We start from the raw sequence: 22,294 nt of genomic DNA, 5'->3' as shown, positions 1-22,294 counted from the left end.
TGCTGAAGCATGCTGAACCTCGAAGGCTGGATATAAATATCAATGTCTATTGAATTTCAGGAAGAGGTGGCTAGCGGTAACCATGCTTGATGTCGTTCTGCATTATGTAGTCTGTGTTTACAAAGGGGCTATTCATAGGCACATTCCTGTTGGTAGGCAGAGAATTGGTCTCTTCCTGGTCAGTTTATGAAAAGTGAATTTCTCCCCTTACTTCACTGGCAGGATAGTTGGATTCCCTTTGAGTAAAGTAGCAGTGATGTGCTACCGTGCAAGTAACATGTCAGCCGAAAGCGCTGGAGAAAGAGTGCTGAGAAGCCCACCATGGGATGCGGGCAGTGCTTGTTTAAATGCAAAGGGGGTCCTGGTGCCTCGAGCAAGCTCCTGCAGCCGGTGGGCAAAGCATCCTCCGTGCAGCCTGGGGATCCTCCAAACCCCCGCAGCGACTTCTCCCCGCGATAAAACATGGCATGCATGCATTTAATCAGAAAACATGTCACAAGCGGTGGGGAGAAGTCATACTGCAACAGAAGGATGTGGTTTATAAGCGGTGTCTGTAATATGACTAAGCTAGGGGAGGCAGAAGAAAGTGACTGGTAACTGTTTGTCAGTGTGGTGAACAACTTGCGACTATGCCAGGTAATTTCGTCGGTTGTGTTCTGAGCTGCCACGTGCAGCTGTTGTTAAAGCATTGCCAACTTGTTTGGCTATGGGTGGGAGAGGGGGGCACAAGTGAATAAATCATGTCTTCGGGTTTGCAGACCTGTAGCTATCTGCCCCGAAGCAGAGAAGCTGACATTTAATCTGAAAAATACTGGACAAAATAGTTGGTGTGTGGTAAAAAAAAAAATCGAGGCATGTCCTTTCTGCAGCCTGTTTTCCTTTTGCCCACCAGGATGATGGATGTGAAAGATTATTCAGAAATGAGAAGGGGTGCTGGCCGGTTGCTGTGGAGGCACCTGTCCTGGGCGGGCACCTCGGCAGCAATGAAACTCCTCAGTGCTAAAAATACTGTCATCTTCCCAAGCCGCCTGGTACCCAAGCCCTAGTCTCCACTGCCTCTGTGTGCTGAGGTTCACTCTTAAAACAAAGTGCTGGGAGCTGGGACGGCTGACTGCTGCCTTCCGGGGCTGCCACAGACTTCGTGTGTCTTCTGTAACATAAGAGTTCTTCTCTAGAGACACGATGCTCACCAGCATCCAGCTGCATCATGAAAAGCAGCCAGAAATTGCAGCTCTGTCAAACCGGATTCTCCTTTCTCACACCTAGAGTTGCTTTGGAGGTGTTAAAGCTTTATGTAGTTGTCAAGGACAACATGAGACACTGGAGAATCAGACCCCATCTGCCTCCTGATACTCTTTTTCAGGGCTTCCTGAAGTACGTGGAGGTCCAGTCATGCAAGGTGCTGAATGGTGAAAGTAGAAGTCCAGAAAGAGCAGTTATCTGTGGAGTTATCAAAGAACAGTGTCTACACTTGATAAGCTGCGGAGAAAGTAAAACAGGAAAATACTCAAACTGAAGACAAAGCTGATGTGGCTGCTGAGCTTTTGATAATGGCACCAGTGGGAAGAGCTCAACAGATCATGCACAGTCCATCTGAAGTTATCTGAGTGACGGACGGAAATAAATTTTATTCTTCTCACCAGGAAAGGCGGTGTGATAGTTTTAGCATGATCTCATTTTCTTCTGCTCTCAACACTTTCCTGCAGTTCATGCTAAAGTGATTAGCCAAGGCAGGGTTTCCTAGGAGAGCTACAAGGCCTACTGGGACATTAGCCGTCTAATTAGCTGCCACTGGTTAGCACAGGGGAAAAGCTGAGTGGCAAATTTTTCCCTCCCCCTCAGTACTCTGGTTGCATCCATCCCTGACAGCTGGTGTGTCATCAGAAGAGGAGAATACTTCTTGCCTTGGATAAACCAAGGCATGGCCATAGCCTGTGCTGGAGTGTGGTGCCCGGACCTCCAAGCTTGTGCTTCCTAGAGCTTGTACTGACACACAGGACAGTCGTGTGCTGGAGCTGGTCCATGAGCAGAGGCAGCTAGCTTCCCCGGCGCTGAGCTGCGTGCCTGTCCTGCTTCCAGCCCCCAAGCAGAGCTGGTGAGCAGCAGCATGGGCCTCCAGCCCATTGCTTGGTGCCGCTGTGCCATCAGGCAGCCTTTCCCAGGAGGACAAAGAGCTGCCTGAGAAGAGCCCCGTAGGAAGGCAGGCAGGTCCTGAGCCTCTGACTTATCTTAAATGTCTTGCCTAATTGCTGCAGGGGGCTTGGAGATAAGGCGATCTGTTCTGATGCCAGGCTTCCCACGGGCACTGCACTGGGATACCAGCATTTGGGTGCTTTACTGATCTGCAAAGTTCACATTTGGACCTGAACACACCCACGGTGCAGCAATGGTGTGGCGGAGGTTTTCAGGCCAGACTCCCATGCGCTGCAGCTGAAGTGTGATAGCTGAAATAAAAAATGGACTTACTTGGTGCAACAGCATTACGAGCATGAGGCGGGCTTGCCTTTTTTCCACTCAATCTGCTGCGGAAGTATTAACACCTTTGCTCTTCATGTTTTAAGAGAATGGTAGAAATGCATGCTGCAGGCTCCTTACACCACTGAAGGCATGGGCAAATGCGTGGGTTTTGCTGAAGAGCTATTAAAAGCTGCTGGCTGAAGTTAGACGGATGTTCACGGCATAATGAAAACCGAAGGTGATATGCATCTATCCTGAGCAGCATCAAGAGACTTGCATAAGTTCTTGCATAACATGCATTGGAGGTGAGAAATCCCCGAATAGTTGTGTTTAATGCTTTCCTTTGCATTTTGGTTATGCCTCTTGCCCATGAAGATGTAGAAACTTCCTGTCTAGAGTGGCTAGCGACTTTCAGATTAAGAAGCCAAAAAGTAGAAAACAAGTAGACCCTCCAGAGGTGAGGACAGGCTCTCTGCCGTCACAGGCAGTACACAAACGAAACTGCAATCAAAACTGTACTCCACAGCAAGTGAGGTTGCAGCAGTGAATTTGAATGAAAATGCAGCAAGAGCCGGACATTTTAAACAAACTCTGCATCGTTCCTAGGTCTCCTGTGGCTTATCCGTATGGCCCCTGCTCCAAAGTTTCCTCATGGCCAGAGGCTGCAGCGCTGTGGAGCAAGAGTCCCGACGGTAATTGCAGAGGTCAGGCAAGTGCAAGGGTTTTGGCTTCTGGCTGGTGAAAATGGGACTCTCAAGCCGCAGATGAGAAACAGCGAATCTGAAACTTCATCTGAGACAATCGCTACCAGGAAGATGAAACCAGCAGTTAAGGGTGTCGGCGTGAAACGAAGCAGCCAGTCAAAGAGGCATGTCGGCTTCGGGCACCTATGAACAAAAGGCCGTTTCATGAGGACGATGCCCTGGGAACAGTGCTGATGGGGGAGGAGGGCAGCAATCAAAGAGCGGGCAAAAAATAAGGTGGCTGGATATCAGTGGACAGGGTGACTCCAAAGGCTGCCAGTCCTCCCAGCTGAGATGAATGGTTTCTTTTTATTTACGTAGATCCGTATGCAGAAAAACATTATAAGTATGATCTAAGCAGAGTCACAGACATTTTGGCGCCTGGGCTGGCTCCCTCCTCCCACTCCAACAAGCAGGGCTTGACCCAGGCGGTGAAACGCATCCTGCAAGCCCTGCACGCTGCACCCCACGCCGTGCTGAGCCCCGTGTGCAGCACGGGCTGCCCTTCGCCCGCCATTTCGCACCCGGGCTGCTCCTGAGGGGCTGCCCGCAACCAGGTGACCCCGTCACTCGGAGGGAGGGTGCGTGGGCTACGCATCCCCCCTGCTCTGCCAGCGCTACAGACCCCCACCGTGTCCCACACCCTTGACCACGCATCTCCGCATGCATTTTGCTTGGAATTCAGCAAAGCCACCAGAGCCTCAGCTGCCGTCCCAAGCTGAGCATGTGCTGAAGTGCTCTGCGAGCAGCCAGCTGAGTCATAAGCCGATCCAGCAATTCCTATTCAAAGGCTGCTGTCTCTGCCCTTGTGGAAAATGCATTTATTGTTTTGGTTTTTTGCTTCTTTGTGCTAAGGTTCAAGCAGCGCTTTACTTGTTATTGCATGTAATGGTTTGTACACGGCACACCAGCACAGCCAGATCTGATGCCAAGATACAGGCAGCGCCGGGACCGCTCAGGTACCCTCGGCGGAGCTCAGGGCAGCACGGCGGCGGCTGGCACGGGGCAGCTGCACTGCGTCCCCCCAGCACCGGATAGACTGGGAAACTCATAAATACCAAGGTGGGATGGATCTGAGTGTAAAGCCACCGAAGTGAGCAATTTGACTTGCTTATCTCAAGGCTGAATTATTTGTAAGGTAACAGCACGGTTTTCCCTGCTGTGCAGTCTCAGGGCGTCCTATGCAGATGGGTGAGATCAGAGGAGGGCTTCGTCTCCTCTCTCTCCCTTCACAAACCTGGCTGCAGGCTGGACTTCGCTGCAGGCTCCAGGGATGACCCTGGGGCAAGTCATTTTGCCTCCCACCTTGGGAGGGGCGACGCGATAAACCCGCTTTTGTATTTTATTCATGCGAGCGAATACAATGGGAGGCGTCTGACTGCTGGCTGGATCCCTGCCCCCGGACTTTCCGCCTCTGCCCAGTGCTCCGCACTGTGCCCCGCTCCCTGGGCTGGTGATCCCCTCCTCAGCAGCTCCCCAGAAGGCCCACGGGCGAGGTGGCTTTCGGGCGCCGTCACGTAGCCGGCATGGCGTACATGCACCCTCCCCGGCCACCTGGCGCTCGCCCCAGCTGCTTGGCAGTCGCTCCCTGTCACCCGACCTGGGCCATCTGCATCACCTGCTGGCACCCAGCGCGCCGGGAGGAGAATTCAATAAAGATAGGCATTGTTATTGGCAGGATAATGACTCATTATCCCTATTTTAGAGACGAGCTAGCAGGCCATCACACGCCATAACAAGCCAGCCATGGAATCAACAACAAAAAAAGAGAAAGTCCAGGTTTCCTCCTTGCCAGCCCCTTTTCTGACTCCCTGGAGGGCTGCCCTGCGCCGCGCGTAGGGAGCAGGCAGATTTTGGCTCAGCGGGGCTGTTTGGAGGAGGGGAGGAGTGCTGGGCCGCCAGCGTTGTGTGCGGCAGAGTGCAGAGGAGTGTGGGGCTGGCCTGATAAACAGGGTAAAAAACCCCCACCGACAGCCCCACAGCCTTTGAATGGCAGCATCTTCCTTTGTAAACAGAATATGCAGACACATTATGCAACCCCTGGTAAATTAACTGGATTTCCATACTGTTAAAACACGGTAATTAGATGTTTGCTTGTCTAGTGCCTTTGCAACAGGAGCATTTTGACTCTACTAATTTTACTATTGTGGGTATGTCATTTGTGCTCTTTCTGTGTTACTGCCACGCTGCTAACAGCAAGTGTTAAAAATAGTGATTAGCACACCCAAAATACCACCGCCTCACCTCCGTGTTATTTCCATTCTCAAGTATGAACTTCTAGTGCTTGCCTTTTCAAGCTTGCCTAAAAATGTACTTTCCTTTTAAATGAAAAATTAATCCAACGCATCATCCCAGGAAAGGAGACTTCATGAGAGCCGCCGAACATGCAGACGTGCAGTAAATCCCCAAGAACTGGTAACGCTGGCAGCGCCAAGAGGCACAAATCAGGCTGACAGCTCTGGTTTAGTATGTATTGTACAAACACAATGAAACTCATCTGCCCAGCTCACAGGCCGTGGAGATAAATGCAAAAAGGTTGGAGCGGAAACAGAGGCACGGGAAGATGAAGTGACTTGGCGCAGGTCACGGCGCAGGTCATGGGCACAGCTGAGAACTGAACTTTTGCATCTGCCTTTCTACAGTGGCACACTCCAGAAAGCATTTGATTTGACTGTGCTCTTACTTAGGTTGTACTGCGAGCTCTTCCCCATCCGCAGAAAAATCAATTGCCAGCAGAGATGCTCTTTAGCTAAGGGCATTGCGCAGGACACGCCGGTGATACTGCAAAATGATCGTTTAAAGGGATAGTATCCAACAAGTGAGATGGAGATTTGACTAATCATACTTTTATAACAGCCACTGTTATGAGAAGTCCTTCTTATTTGTGTTTCTGCCTAGTTGTTGCAAGCAGGTCTTTGGATGTAAACCAAAACTGAAAAATCCGCAAAGGAGCAGGATGTTCAAATGGCTGCTTTTATTGAATATGTGCAACAGGCAGCACTTTGCTACGAGCTACTCTGGTAGACATCTGGTCACTTCTGCCATAGTTGATGAAGCATAGAGGGTGTTGAGGGACATAAATGGGCTCACAAAGTATTCAGAGTGTGCTGCAGTTCCCCTGCTTACCCCCTACATTTGTCCATCGCGTAAGAATGAGTTAGGAAAAAAGAAAAGATGCCTAAGCAACTTCAAAATTCAATTAAAATAAAAAAAGCTCAGGCTTCCTTTCAAAAGCAAACTGCATCTTCCTTTGTGGTTCATACCCTCCTTTTGCCATCTGTTCCAAAATGCCACTGCATCAAGAGCCCCTATTTGGCACACAAAGTTAATCTCTGTTCCTATCCCATCACTATTCTTGAGCCAAATTCCTTGGCCCATTTTAGTGTTTGCAGTGCACCAGATAAGGAATCAGGGAATGAGCAAACATTTTCCTCCCAGGAGTTCAGTGCATGTTTGCACAGTTTCATGAACAACTCTTGGGCAGGATTGAGCTCACCTAAGTTATGTGCAGAGCAGAGGAGTTTAATTTAGGACCACAGATATGCCGGACTCCCTTTGCAGTGAGCTGGGAGGGATGGACCTTTCCAAAGGGTAAATCAGCCCATTTGACATCTGAAGCATCACTGGAAATTCTTGTAATTGTCCATTGACAGTGCAGAGAGTGAAGGGAGCATAATTCAGGTACGTGGGTGATATAAGATGAGCTTAAGCTTTAGGGCATGTCAGTATTTCAGGGTTTACTTGTGTTTGGTCCTGACCTTTGGGTTCCCTTGTTAACCTAGGCATGAATATCCCTGATACTACCGTGGATGTGTCCCTTGCATGTAGCCATGCCCTCCCTATTACTGCAGTCAGCATGCTCTGGGGATGCCCCATGGTTCCTGGGTAGTTCCACAGCCATGTCCCGATGCCCAGCTCTGTACAGCATGGGAGAAATGGCTGAGTCTCCCCAGGGCTCTGGGCACGTCAGTCCCTAAGGCTTTAGCTCAATAAACATAGACACTTGAGGTCATCATTGGTAGCCACTCTCCAGCCATGGGTCTGGGGCAGGAAGGCAACCCAAGTCTTGGTGTTGATGAGAGTCTTGTCTTGGTATAGGCAGGAGAAAGCAGGAGCCACGCTGCAGGGGAGACTGTTTTGGTAGCCACTTAATGCCCTGAACCTTGGTGGCCATGCTTCAGTGAGGAGGTTACTTAGGCTGGTAAAGTGGAAGTGATTGGTATAGGTTTTAACACATAAATAGCACAATAACGTAGGATGAGTAGCAGTGAGCCCCAAACCCCTGTGTATCAAAAGGAGGCTGTACAACTGAAATCCTCCATCGGTGTGATGAGTGGAAGATCATCAGCTGACCCTCTGTGCCCAGCCTGGCTGCCCCAGCCCTGCAGGAGGTGATGAGGATTCAGGATGCTGCAGAGGCTTAAAGGATGCCCCAGACAGCTTGCCTGGGAAAAACACTGCTGTCTCAAGTCTGTCCTCCCATTTCCAGCCCTGAGTACTAGTTCCCATCCCTTTCGTGATCTGGAACAGCCCTTTGTCAACTGCAGTAGTTATTTATACAGACAAATGAAGTTAGGAAAGAGCTTAATATCTTTTAAATGGCATCTGGATGAAATCTGCCTGCAAGGGACACATTGGCGAGAAAGCCCCAGGGAACCCTTTGGCTCTCAGTGCTGGGCTCATCCATCACAGTCACCCCATCAGCCCAGGCTCAGGGCCCTCATAACTTCATGTGGAAAAGTCCCTGCCCTCTCAGCACTCATGAACCCTTTCTCCAGCTCGTCCCATGTTCACCATGAAGCTGGTGCTTCAGCCACTGCAACACGTGGTGACTAACTGATGGGCCAGGGCCAAAGCTGAAAAGCTCAGAATTTGCTTCTCTTCTTTTTGTTGTGTTTTTTTTTTCTTACATGCTCAAAGTATCTAGCATTCTTCTGCAGTCAGTAAAAAACTTTCAGGTGACCTTCACTTGCTTTGATTCAGACCCTAGATGTGGAATTAATTTTTGAGCCAGTTCCAGTAGCATCCAGTAAATTATTTACTTCCTACAAGCTGATCATCCTCAGCACAAATACACACATGCACACCGGAGAGGAGAGAGAGGGAGGGAAAAAAGAGCAAAGTGAATACAAGAGAAGCAAGAGCAATATGGAAAAATGAGGAGTTTATCTTAACTTCAAACGTTGTTAGAAGTGGTAGTTTGTAACATAAAACAAACCCACCTAACATGGAGAGGTGAAATTATTTTCCTTGCAGGCAGCCTGGAGACAACCCGAAGATGACCAGGTTGTGCTCTTGCCATAGGTAATAGCCTGTTAAACTGTATTCATAATCTGTTAATACCAAAGAGGTTCAAATGAAAATGGAACCCCATTTCCTTACGTGCTTTTCAGACCCTGAGCTCTGCCTGCGCTGTCTGCTTGCAGGGGGTTGCCGGGGTGGTGTGCTGTAAGCCAAGGTGCCCATGCCACTAGCTGGATGGTCCTGCCCTCCCCTGGTGCCAGGTGGGCACGTGGCTGCGCCCACGGTATCCTGAGCCGGCAGGAGATAAATCTCTCTCCTAGTTCTCTACCTTGCTGCATCTCAGCTAATTTGAGTGACATTTGTGTGTATTATTTTACCTAATCCCCTAGTTGCTCCAACCTGCAAAAAATCCTGTGAAGCCTGAGGCATGGCTGGGACCTGACTTTCCGAAGTGACAGGTACCAGCAAGTTTCCTTGCTGCTCGGTGGATTAGGGAGTGCTGAATATTTGGGAAATTATGGGTGCCGATGCTATGTATAGGTAGAGGGTCGGATTCACCTCACCTGGCTTTGGTCATCTAAAAGCACAAAGTGCCACATTTCGGTGGCTTGTCTTCTCCGGTCACCTGCAGAGGCAGGAGCTGTGAGCAGATGGTTTGTCTCCTCTGTTTAAGACGCTCAGGACCATGTCAGTCACCATTTCTCTCCATTGACTTGAGAGGGCTCATGGCAGATGACCCCTCCTGCAGCGCCCGTTGCTGTCCCCGATGGCAGAGGGACGTTACGTGGCTCTGGGGACAGCCGCTTAACTTCGGGCCAGGCCACGCCAGGGGAGAGAGTAACAACCACAAGCCGTGCTGGCCACGGCTCCCGCTGGCCGTGCATCCCTGGGAAGCGGGGCTGGTTTTGTGCTGACGTGAAAACAAAATCTGCTCTGTCGTTCCTATCTAGGACGGTGAACGCTGGGACAAGGCTGTGCTCCGCCTGCCTTTGCCGAGCAGATGCAAGGTCTCCATTTGCTGCTCACCTTACAGGAGTGCTAAAGATAAACATCTGCAGTTTTCTGGGCTGAGAGTGCTAAAAGCGAATGCCACCCCTGCTCAGCTATTCAGATGGTTGACAAAGCACTTTAAAGGTCCAAGTTATATTTGGAACTGAAAAGATCTTTGTACCAAACAGAATATAGCTTCTGCGCTGTTGAGGCCGACAGTCACTAAAAGGAAGCACATCTGCTGATGCAACCTAATTGCTGTTTTGATTGCCCAGCCATGACGGGGCATAAAAATATTGTCTGCCTACAAAAAAAGAATGAAACCTCACTTGACCGTTTTGTGCCCAAATACCTTGGCACCCACCCCAGCCGAGCTGGAGTTGGGTAATCTGAATTCAAAAATTCCCCAGTGGAACCAGCTCCTAACAATACAAAGCTGTGCCTGTCTGACTGGGTGGACTATTTTCATTACTCTGAATAAAAATCATGTCTAGAGCACTGCATGTTTCTGTGGGGACTGTGCGAGCAGGCGGGCACGTTGGCCTACGCCCGGGAGCTTTCCGAATTAAGTAGGCAGAGGATGGGCCACTGCTGAAGGCCAGTCTCTTGAGGCTCACGGGCTTTCTGCTTGCCCATGGACAACTACAGGATCCTTGCAAAATGCTGATAGGAACATTTCTGAAGCAACACGGCAGGGTTGAAGCTAACCTCCAATTAGGAGAGACCACATCTCCTTACTGAAGAGGTTCTGGACCCATCCTGTGAAGCTTCCGGCATTGCTCACTGTGGGAAACAGGAAGGTGACCTCCTTGGCCACAGGTATAAATTATAAGGACATCTCTATTTCACTTGGTTCTGATCAAACCCAGGTGTTGTACCTGACCCTGTTTAAGGGTATGACTTTTTACCAGTATGACTGTTGCTAACTTCCCACCTCCCTGCCCTGAGCAACGTGGCCATTGCACAGCCCCAAGTCCTGTGCGAGGGGCAGGTGAACACCAACTGGCCAAACTGGGACGGAGTGGGGACCCCTGCCACAGCCAGCACAGCCCAACAGGATCCTGGTCCAGTGCAAGCTTTCTGCGCCAAATCCAGCCTCGCACGGTCCAGCTCCTCCGCATTCGCCTGGCTATAAGAGGTGAATAGAGGGGAGCAGGGGTAGGTAAGCCATGCAGGGAAAGAGGAAAGATTGATCTTCGCCTCCTGTTAGAAGAGCTATTGATTGATCTGTCCATTTAATAGGCTTCAGCTGCTAAACCCCAGCTTGCAGCCTGTCTCTGTCCCTTCAGCCAGCTCCTCATACCACCGCTCTTGTGTTTTTCTTCCCCCATGGTGGAGCCTTTCAAGTCTTTCTTTCTTTAAAGAGTGAACCGAGTGCTTTCAATCAGCTGTTAGCCCAGCCCTGTACCAGTGCGGGGCTCCCAGCTGCTCCCTGACTGTGCTTGGCACTGCAGCATGTGAAATCCCCAAGATCCACCCCTCCCTCAAGACAAAAAACCCAGACTGGCTTCGAAAACACCAGAATTCTGTTATTATTTTTTTTTAATTTAGGTTTTCTTACATTCCCCTTGGGAACCAGCGTGTTTCACGTACTCGGTTAGCGAGGCGCTGCTGTGCAGCAGAGCCAGGCTCTCGCAGGGCTCGGGCTGCAGCATCCCTCGAACGCGCTGGGGCACTGCAGCCACCTGATCGCCAGGTGAGGCAAGGACGAAAAAGGTGGGCTGCCTCTTCTCACAGCCTGCTGGGCAGACGCGGGCTCTGCAAAGCTGGCTGTGTCACTGCTGTAACCAAACCACCGAGGAACAAGCAGGGAGTCTAAAATTAATTCTGAATTGCAGATTTTTCCCTGAACTGTGGGAATGTGTAATCCTGTAGTCAAAAGAGCTGGCATGGCTTCCGCCACGTCTCCAGGCTGCCATAATCACCCTCGTCTCACCTGCGTGGGGTTCCCTTTGGGTTGTCCTTGGCGGTGCACCAGTCCCGTGGTGCATAGAGACTGATCTGTGTCCTCCAGCCTAGAGGAAACGGCAACATGCCTTTGGCCATCGTAGACCTGATAAAAAAAAAAGGAGAGCTGCATCTTGCTGAATGTCCTTTCCTCATGGCCACAAGGAACAAGAGAGGTTGACAGGATTAACACCTCGTGGTGCCCCACAGCTGAGAGCCCTTCGGGAGGATGTGTGGGGAGTGGGACCATTTGCAGAGATCTCCCAGGAAGAAAGAATGAAGCTGCTGAGGAGAGGTCACGTCTGTTCCAGGACCGTTTGCAGGCAGTGTGGCAACACCTCCCTGTTCACAGAGTCAGAGGTAATCGGTAGTTTGAACAGATGGATCTACATTTTATTCCATGCTTTGTTCCACAGATGGGACAAAAAAAAAAGTTTACTCCAAAAGCAAATAAAACTTTGAAATGGCAAAGTTCCAAAAGTTATCTGACAAAACTTTTAAGATGGTATTTTGTGTGTGTCAAACATTTACAAGCATTGCCAAGACTCCCAGAGAGGAGCCTCGGGGAGGATGGCTTTCTTAGCACTGCAGCCCTGAGATGGGTCACCTTTGCTGGGCTCTTTCGCTGCAGTAGCAGGAAGCTCCAGGAACTTGCTGCACCCGCAAGCCTCGTGCCTGGGATTCAGCAGGGCAGCCTGCCAGGGGGGCTGTGCGCGAGCCGACAAGAAACGAGGAGGGTTTGCAAACCCACCTGGCAAGTGGGGCTGCACTGGAAACTTGCCTGGTTTCTGTCAGAGTGTTGTCAAAATCATCCCATTCCCAAAGTATGTTTTCTTTGTGTCAGATCAGCATTTTTAGGGGGGAAAAAAAAAAGAAAAAGAAAAAGCTCATTTGGAAAGTTTGAAACCAGCAGTCAGTCCAATGGCAGTATGCCCCTTGTGATCACAAGTCTCCAGCAAGAGGTTTCTAAGCCGGCTCTACATTTTAGACATGGCTATAGTGAGACTGAGGAGGGTGAGGGATGGCGAAGGCACTTGGCTCGTCTGAGAGCTGCCTCTGCACAATCTGATCCCAGAAGAAAATGCCGTAGCTGAGAGTGACCAGGATTACCAATATTCAGCAATGACTTCTTGAGCAAAAAACACTTTATTGACTCCTTCAAAGCAAAATCAGCCTTCCTTCTTCAAAAGCAGTGCTGACCATCTCTAAGTCAAGGACCTGATAGTTCTCCACCAGCTTTCATCCACCACAGATGACACAGATGCAAGATAAACTCTTTTCTTCTGACTTCTACAATATCTTAGGAGTACCTATAGTCTGCACTCCACAAGAGAAGATGAGGACTGTGTTACCTTGTGAGTTTGTTCCACCACCGGATCAGTCCTATCCACAAAAAAGCAATTCCTTCCTGATTATAGGCACCTGGCTTTGCTGTGAGATCAAGACCATCCAGACTTACCAGTCTATCAAAAACCAGAAGAAACCTCTGCCGGGATTCTGGATAGCGAAAAGGACACAGCCTTAGCACGAATGGAAAACAGGTGGTTTCTGGAGGGATGTGCCTTCACTCTGAAATGCTGAGGTAGTGGTTGATGCATGATGTAAGATCTAGTTTCCTATACTCTACTCCCAACTCAAAAATGAGATCCGAACGCTCAGCTGCTGGTAATCACTGAGACATAGCTGCTTTGATGACAAGAAAATTCCTGGCTCTCTTTTCAGTTCCATCATCTCCAGGCAGGTGGGCACTGCCAGGGGTGACCATGTCCAACGTCACTGCACTGAAGAATTCGTTTGAGTTGTGAAGTGATATGAACTAATCTGATGGTGCACCTGGGGAAACGGCACACTAAACCCAGTGTCATTTCATGCTGAAGTGGACATTTTCATCTCCAAAGATAATTTCCTCTCAGTGATCAGTACAGCCTCCTCTTCTCCCTAATGGCCTTAAGTCATGGTGTACTGCTGCATGACAGCTGTGTTCAATACTGTCTCGTGCGTAGGTAACACACTGCATTTATTTTTTGGACTACAGGTGGCTGATTTTCCTACCAACAGAACATTTCTTGTAGTTAACCAGGATCTTTGGGTGGCGTTTATCTCAGCCAGCTTAAATGTCTACAGAGTAATAACCTATATCTGAACTGATTACTCTGGGCTCTTTATATAGTTGCTGGAAGAAACAGGCACCTTCGCAATGCAATGCACCTGATTTATTTTAGATCTCTTATTTAGGATGACATGAATTGAAACATCCAAAGTGATCTAGGTCTCCAGGTGAAATTCACCCTTGTGTCCCAAGAACTTGAGGTCCTGAGAGGATGAACTGGAAAGGACCAAAATTAAACTCTTTGTCCAGGATCTGTATTTTCTCTGTGGTTTGCCATTACCTAATTTCAGGATGCCACAGGGACTGAGGGCATGAGACTCCCCTGCTGATGTTCATATTGGGTCCCTGTTATTGCAGCTGTGAGTGCACAGCAGCCACTGAGGAGATGCAGCTATCGAGCAGAGAAGTGGGTAACAAGAGTGACCTCCTAGCACCATACCAGAAAAGCACTTGTATTTCCTGCCCAGCTCCTGCTCCTTGTCCAACACTGAAGGGCTGTCCAGATATTATTCTATAGCCCCTCTTATGTCTTTCTTAAATCCCCTTTTGTCACTGTGGCCAAGTGGAGGGAAACGTTAACACAGTCACTCCCCAAGCTGGTCTCTGGCTAATCCCCAAGTCCCGCTTCCAGAGTCCCACCAGTGGGGAGAAACCCAAAACTGTTTCTTCTCACATTGCCAGGGGTTTCACCCGTTCGCAGTACAAAGCCCTTCGTCTGTCCTCTCCCCATGATAAGACCACCTTTGAAGAAAGAGAGGACTCCTTATGTAACTAGAAGGCTCCCTAGGGTCTACCAGTAGAGGTTGCGCCCATTTCTGGTGTTGCTCTTTCTCTCCCAGAAGCCAGACTATATGGATCACATGAAGAGATTCAGCACTTAATGAAGTCTTATTCTTTCTGCTTGCTCACACAGCAGAACCATCACACTCTATCCCACACCTAAATCTTTCAACATAACCAATATGTAATGAATGGGAGAAAGGAAATTTTACAGCCAGGGATGTATGAAGGTAAGTCCTCATCCTAGATCTGAGTTCTCACTGACTGAGAAACACCTCTACCCACAAGAGTGGTGGTAGGTGGGGAGCAGACAACAGCAAGAGCAGGTCCGGAGCTGGGTGATGCGTCCCCATCGTCTGGGAACAGTCCCTCTTGCGGGCCAGGTCCCTTTACTAGTAATCCTCTCTGTTAGCAACAGGGTGGGTCTGCTGTGTAAGGTGAAATGAATTTAAAAACCCAAACTGGTATTGATGCAAATGAAAAGCAGGGCATTTTTTTCTTCACAGCTGTCACCTGTTTGAATTCTTGCAAAAGTCTTACTGAGTATCGGAGCTGAGTCACTCCTATGGTGCATGGCCAAACTAACATCTTGTGGGGATATGTTTGGGGAGGGGAGTGGGAATAGAGGGGAGGGGGCTAATCATACTTCATAATTTCTCATCTTCCAAAATAATCTGTTTTCTAAATGCATTGCTAAATCCTTGTGCTAGCAATCTACCATCTGCTCCTTCTTTCAACACACCCACTATATAGTCTGCTGTCTTGTTATACTGCCAAAACTCTATATACTGCGGGTAGAAGAGAGTCTGTACTTTCAGATGCTTTTCTTAGGTGAGAGGGGAAAAAAAGCCTTTGCAATTAGCACCAAATATAAGTGACTGCATTGCCATGCAGCTTGCTCTTATCCTGCAATCTGTGATGTAATCTCAGCAGCAAACAGGCAACTAAATTTTATCCCTCTAATTCCAGGCAGGGGCTCTGGTAACACCCTCCAGCATCGACTGGAGCTGGAATGTTTTGGGTAATCTCTGGAATGCCTCAATAGAATTATAAATCCATAAATCAAAGCAGTCATTATGTATTTGAATAATATGTGGATCAAAGTCTCAGATTGAGGGCCCCTTTGTTCCCATGCTCTTTTTATATCTCACTCAGTGAGCATCTATTCAATGAGAAACAATTACAGTGAATTTAGAGCAAAAACATACAGCGCTAATGGAGCTCTGAAGACCTCATCTGGCAAAGTATTTAAGCATATGCTTAATTTTAAGCACATGACTGGGAAGAGTGGAATTGCACACAAAAGAGCGGCATTTGGTTCAGCAATATGTTGAATCAATATCTAAATTTAAGTTATTGACCTCTCCAAATTGAGCCTTTTTGAAAGTTGTCTTCACTCTCCCACCCAAACACTTTCCTAGCAGCGTTTCGTACTGGAGGTCTGTGCAAATACTGCATTAAATCCTGCTCGTCCTACTCTGGAGACGGGTCTGTCTTCAGTAGGAGCAATTAAAGGAAGAAGGGCAAGACAAGGGCCGCTGTCTCATTAAACAGTGCAGTTATCGTGGGATATATGACTGCTGATTTTTTGCCAAAGGGAAGCTGAGGCAGAACAACCAAGTGAGTTCCGGTGTGTGGTGAATCAGTCAGTGCCAAGGCAGACACGTTGGATCACCAAATGCCACCACCAGAGACGTTGGCCAAAAGCCTCCTGCCTCCAGTCGAGGATAATCCCAGCCAGTCCAGGGCTCCCTTCTCATCTGGAAGGACATTTCTTGGGATGAGAGGTAGCGTTTACAACACTGTGCTGGTAAGCCTCTGAAAAGCAGTACAAACAAATACAGGTATGACTGCCCCTCCAATAAAGGAAAGAGGAGCACTGATGGATCTGGAGGGGCTCTTCACACGGCTGTGCTAATGCTTGCTAGGCAGTAATGGGGCTGACGGGAGAAGGACTAGAGGTGCATTTTGTTTACATGCTGGGAAGCAGGAAAATCCTCTGGCTTTAAACTACCTGTGCAATCTGGCTTTAAACTCCCGGCAAAACAAATCTGACATCTCTTCTCCGTTGGATGCCCTCTGACGTCAGGATGTAGCGAGGCCTCAAGCCGGCTTGCACAGATGTATGGGAAAGATGCAGGTTGTCCTCCCGCGTGGCCCTTGCTCCAGCGCCGGAGCTGCTGCCTGGGGAGAATTCTGCCCGTTCAGGGGCCACCTCCGTGCTCCAGCCTGGCTCGTGCGGGTGGCCAGGCTCAGTCCCTAGCTGGAAACCTTCCCCCCGTGACTTGCCCTTTCGCGTCGGCAAAAGCAGGAGTTGTGAAACGTGTCAAGGCAATTGGGAGCACAAAGGAGGTCTGCTCACAAGGTGAAAATAAAATGTTATTTTAAAAGATAGATGTTGCAAGAGACTGCAAAAGACCACCAGCCTGCGTAAAGAGCAGTGAGAGGAGCTCACGTTGCTGAGGACATTGGCCATGTTTTTGCCCCATGACCTGTTGGGTAGAGTGGGGAGGGCTGGCTGGAGCAGAAACCTTTCCAAAGGGAGGGAGGGAGGGAGGGAGAGGTGCAGAATCTTTTTCCCTAAAGAGCAGGACAGTTTTGCTCCTGCTTCAGCACACACCGACTCGCGTACATAACTTTAAGCATATTCTTAACCCTTAAGGACTTTCAAAGCTGCCAAGCCTAGATTTTCTGATTCTATTTAAAAAGAATAAATGAAACCAGTCGCTTATGTATCAGCTCCAAAATCTCTTACCACACTTCTCACAGAAAGGCCAGATCAAATATGAGGCCCAAAGTGGGCAGCAAAGAAGGAACGCTTTCTAGGCTTATGGTTAATGAACGTACTAGAGACTGCCATGCTTTGTCTTAGAGAGAAACTCCATGTGCGGATGCTGCTATGCACCTTTCCTGGTGGACATGATTAAACTCCGATTAAAATAATGGTGAAGACTTATTCAGGTCAGCTACTGTAATTTGAGAAAATGGTGTTTGTGTCCAAGCTCTTTTTCCCTTGTACGTGCTTCCCCCTCTTTAAATGCTTTTCAGTTTGGCCCCAACTGAGATCAAAGCATTTCAGCTTTTGAGACCAAATTGCAATTTATAATGTCTGTGGTTTTAGCTAATCTGTCTCTGTGTCATCTCATTTTAAATCAACAGAAAGCAGCACAAAATAACTCATTTTGGTATGCCCTGCTGAACTAGGGATTTTAACTCGGGCATCCTGTTACCAGTTCTCCTCACAGGTAAACGGGGTTTTCTTGCCTTATCTGAGGGCACTTTGTTCCTATTGTAAACATCAATTTTGTAAACAACTTGTGCTCCGCTGAGGTGAAACAACTACATCTCCAAACCCGAGCTAAGATTCTGGTTTGTCTCCCTTCTTAGAATTTTAACTGTATCAAAGGGTAGCTTAATGCTGTAAAGAGCCTTTCATTTTCAATTAAGTAAAGAAGGTCCTAATTTCAAACCCACTTGAACAGCCTGGGTTTAAAAGTTCAATTCATGCCGTAGCCTTATTTGTTCTTCACAGCAAAGGCCACGGCTAACAGAGGCCGATTCTAGTGGAAATGCCGTTCCCCAGCTCCCGAAATCACTGCTGTATGATTCCTTGTTTTGTGCTGATGCTGCTGCCCTGACAATAAAGAGGATCCACCAAAGTAGCACGAGGATGAGTCAGCCCCAGGGTGCATCACCCGTCACCGCGCAGCGGGAATAGCTGAGCACATCTCCACTGGCTCCACGGGCTCTCTACTGGGCTATCTCCGTCCGCTCTACGTCCCTGCAAATCTTGCTGTGTACCACTGTATGCGAAGAGAAAATCCAACCTAATGTATCCCATTTCCTATTCAGATTTCACTCATCCATCTCACCTTCCTCTCCTTTTTCTTGCAACCTGGCACAGGCTTTCATGCCGTGCATGCGTTAGCTGCCTCGTTACTCCTGCTTCCCCCTTTGAGCCTACGGTGGAGGTGGATGCACGCTGGATGGCGTCTGCAGCAGCCGCGAGTGACTCCCGTGTTGTCATACCCTGGGAAAGTCGGAGACGGAGATGGAGACATGGACTCTTGGTATTGAGGCTACCAATTAGTGCTGTTGGAGCAGATCTCCTTGAGGAACAAGTAACGCATGAAACTCCCACTAATGCCAACCTGGCTTTTGTTTGGGATTGCCTAACTCTGATGAATAATGCAAGAGTCCAGCCTGCGCCTCTTTTTATTTAACCGCATCACTCTTCAAAACAAAACCAACCAAAACCCAAGCAAACAAATACCCCTCCAGAACAAGCAAACATCTGACCTTAAAGTGTGGCTCCACAGCTTTAAGGTGTGCTGGAGAAAAAAAGCTTTATGTTCACGGCAGAGAGGCCATGCACGGAGAGAAGAACCACCTTTTGCAGCCAGAGCAAAAGTCCACCCAGCTCAGTCCGGGCTCAGTCTGGCCAGTAACAGGAGTTCAAGGAAAGACATAAATCTTCCCACAGTTGGCAGTCTAAGATCTTCCTGGCCTGGAAGTTACATCCAGAACATTACTTTCAGCAGCTCTTGGTAGATCTGTCCTCTATGAACTTGTCTAAACTATTGGCCTCCACAACATTTCATGCCACTGAGTCCCACAATTTAATTATGTGTTGGGTGAAAAAGTACATCTACTTGTTTGTTTTAAAGGTCAGTCTGGGTGCTGGAGTATCACAGATCAAATATAGTGAAAGCTAAAAAAATAAATGGCATTTTGAGAGGTATTATTTACACACACATCCTATTCTCCTCAAATATGACCCAATTCACTCCAGTTGAGTAAGTTAATACTGAGGCTGCATGACCAAAAATTGCTCTTGTATATTTGAGTGTCCAGAGACCAAATCCTGTGCAGGGCCTCATAAATCCAGGTGTTGCAGTCCTGTCCTTGGGGAGGTTTGGGTTCAGTGGACAAGGGTCTCCAAGGATGAGGGCAAAGCAGGGCTCTCATCAGTCCCTGGTGGGAGAAGAGGTGGATGCTGTGGAGCAGCTTGTCTTGGCTCCCCATGATCTCCCTGTTTAAGTTTGAGTCAGTTGGCTCCTGCGTGAATGGAGACCAAGCATCTTCTCCCAGTCAAGGGCACCAAACCCATACTGAAAGTATGTGGGCCACCCCTGCTGCTACCGTAATTTCCAGGCCCCATCTTCTTCTGACAATGTGTCCTAAACCACTCGTGATCCTGGTGGAAATTGTGAGTATAGAAGAGGAACATGGTTGACAGACTGAATGGGCTTTCCATGGGGACCACACAAGCCTGCAGCCAGGGCAGCGCTGCCTCCATCTCTGCTGCATCATGTCCATCCTCCTGGGAGTCAATGAGAGTTTGTGTCATTGTATGCGGAGGAGCTGAACGGAGACGTGAATTAGACCATGTCAGCAGTACGGCGCTTTAAAAGTTGGGGTGTATCTTGGGAAGGTATCCAGTTCGTCCAGTTTGGCAGGGGTGAGGGGGAGCGTGGGGGAGGAAGGCAAGCCCGCTGTCAGGAAAGGCTAGCTTACCTCTGAGGGCCTTTTACTCAAAAAGAGCAAGTGGCACTCTCCTTGTCAGACGGAAAAAGAAATAAACTCTGCAAGATGGAGGGATTCCTGGCATCGCTGTGCTCTGCAGGAGCACGCACCCTGGTCATCTCTCCAAATCTGTTGACTTAGGTTTACAGCCAGAACATAGGATTGACTGAAAAGTGACATTCCAAGAAAACAGAGTTAAAATTTGACATGCCTAGCCCTGCCCGACGGAAGGCAGTGGCAAAAATACCTCTTGGTTTCTTCTTTGTGGCTTTCACATTATAATGTCCTGTTTTGCCCTCCAGTATCGCCTTTGTCCCCCCTGTTAAGGGATGGGTAGCAGGGCCCAGTGCCCATGCAAGGAAAGGCACGCACTGACGCAGTGAGTCAGAGAGGCTTCCCAGCATGCCCAGTACCCCGCCACTGGGAGAGCCTAGTGCTAGCTGGGTTCAAGCACCAGGCTGGGTAGCAGAAGGTGGAAACACCCAAGAGGGGCAGAATAGGGAGCGTGTGCCAAAGTAATGGTTAAGGCTGGGAAGGGGGCAATTGCAGGAGCCCAAGGATGGGGAAGCAAGGAGAAGACACCTGGGGAAGGGTGGAAGAGCCAAGGAGCGAGGCAGGGGCAGAGGCTGGGTGGCGGCAGCCTCCGATGAGGCTGGGATGGGTCATTTTCAAATGGTTATTGAGATATGTTTGGAATTAGAAGGTCGGATTTTCCATTTCAAATGAGGTGTTGATTTGAAATATATTGTTTGGCTTTCAAGATCTTCAGCTGGTGGTTGACAAACCATTGCTAATGACTGTGTGCTAGAATAGGGACAGAAGAGACAGCCCACCTAACTTTAAACACCCACAAAGGTGACATCTGCATATGGACAGGAAGCAGAGCCCCTTTCACATCAGTGAGGAGAAGCAGACAGTTGGAGGGTGCAGCTCATCCAGGTGGGTCAGATATGTTGCTCTTTGGAGGAACCTAGCTCTACGGAGGTTAATGGGGTCTAGAGAGCTAGCTCTGATGCAAACAGATATTTGTTGCATTCAACTCAAGCTAAAGAGAGGAATTGCACTTCAAGTATCCTAAATAATGGGGTCTAAGTTGAGTTTGGAAATCCTTTTCCAAGTTCATTTGCCAAGGTATATCCTGAAATAATTTTTTTTTCTTAGCTAAGTCCAGTCTTCCATATTATTTAGTCCAGTCCCATTAAAGCTCTCCACCATCTGGAGGGAAGATGCACTTATGCTGATACACTTCAGCACATAAACATAATTATCATCAATATTAAATAAATAACTTTTGAGAGTGCCTTGACTCAAATTCTTCCATTTAGCTAGTCTGAATGAGTTGTTCAGATGTGTACATATATTTGAGGTTTCGATCTTTTGTCCTCGTTTGGGACAAAATAATTTTATAATGTCTTAGCCACTTCTGCAGGAAAAGAAATAATGTCTTTTCCAAGTCTACCTGAGCTTGGCTGCAATATCCTGAAGTGGAGGCTCTTTGTGCTTGTTAGTAATTGCAGTTGTTCTGCTAGTTGCAGGTGGTGCACTCATCAATAAAAAGGCTTTGTGATTTTTAATTCTGCTAAGTTTGTTGACATAATGCTATCTCTAAGTTCCACAGGCTGCTTAGCCATTGTACAAATAAATTCCTTTGAACAAAGTCCATCTTCTTTATTTCGACAAACTTCATTTGCTGCTTGCGTTGTAAGAGTGGTCCGTTACCTAACCAGCCCAGCGTGCGGTACCGATACCACTGGAAGTACGTAACCCGTTTCGGAGCGATACCTGGCCCGTCGGAGCACAGGAACCATTGGCTTTGAGGATATAAGGGAAAAAGCACTTGGGAGCCTGCGCTCTGGACCACTCATTTCTGACCAAGCTACCTGTGATTCATCCTCTCCTGCTCTGAAAGACTCGCTTTACCTCTGATCTTCCCCTCTTTATTTTCTTCCTGCCATATCCTTATAGAGAGTGCTTTAAAGGACACCAAACAAAACTGAACGGCACAATACCTGCAGCCTGACTCATGGTTTCTAAATAACCCTTCCTTGAAACTGTGTGTGTGACTGGCACTGTACCCCGACTGGGTGATTTCATTTCAGTAGCACCTTGAGCTTTTCCCTGGGTAGCTGCAGGTAATCCTGATGCCTCAGAGAGCCTGGACAGCTCATGCTGTTCCTGCCAGCAACTCTTTTACATTTTATTGATGCAGGCTCTGGAGCTAACGGCTTTACAAAAGGAATATTTCCTTTCTGTGCTGGGATGCAGTGAGCAAGGAGGATCTGTTTTGATCTGTAGTGCTAGACACAGGAGTAAAGCCCAAAGGGGTGCTTTCCCGTTAGGCTTGCCTATTTTTGCTACCATATCTCCTAGCAGAAGGCTTGAGTGTGGCAGCCTGCTGCTCCCCCTCCTTGTGCTCGCCAGACTGCTGGGCGGCCGTGAGCTGCCACTGTCCCTGCCTCAGTTTCCCCATCTGTGAGTGGGGATAATCATCATGAAG

At 48.5% G+C, this 22,294-nt stretch overlaps 1 long non-coding RNA gene across 1 annotated transcript; it reads left to right on the top strand.

Moving 5' to 3' along the window:
* The first annotated feature begins 3,664 nt into the window (after positions 1–3,664).
* Positions 3,665–6,008, top strand: LOC142404367 (uncharacterized). The gene is made up of 3 exons (XR_012773826.1): positions 3,665–3,781; positions 4,056–4,338; positions 5,556–6,008. It is a non-coding gene; the product is annotated as an uncharacterized LOC142404367 (long non-coding RNA).
* Positions 6,009–22,294: the final 16,286 nt, after the last annotated feature.

The sequence above is a fragment of the Mycteria americana genome, chromosome 1 (genome assembly GCF_035582795.1).
Source record: "Mycteria americana isolate JAX WOST 10 ecotype Jacksonville Zoo and Gardens chromosome 1, USCA_MyAme_1.0, whole genome shotgun sequence".
NCBI lineage: Eukaryota > Metazoa > Chordata > Aves > Ciconiiformes > Ciconiidae > Mycteria > Mycteria americana.
Note: the sequence above shows the minus strand (reverse complement) of the source record. Positions and strands in the feature narration are given on the sequence as shown.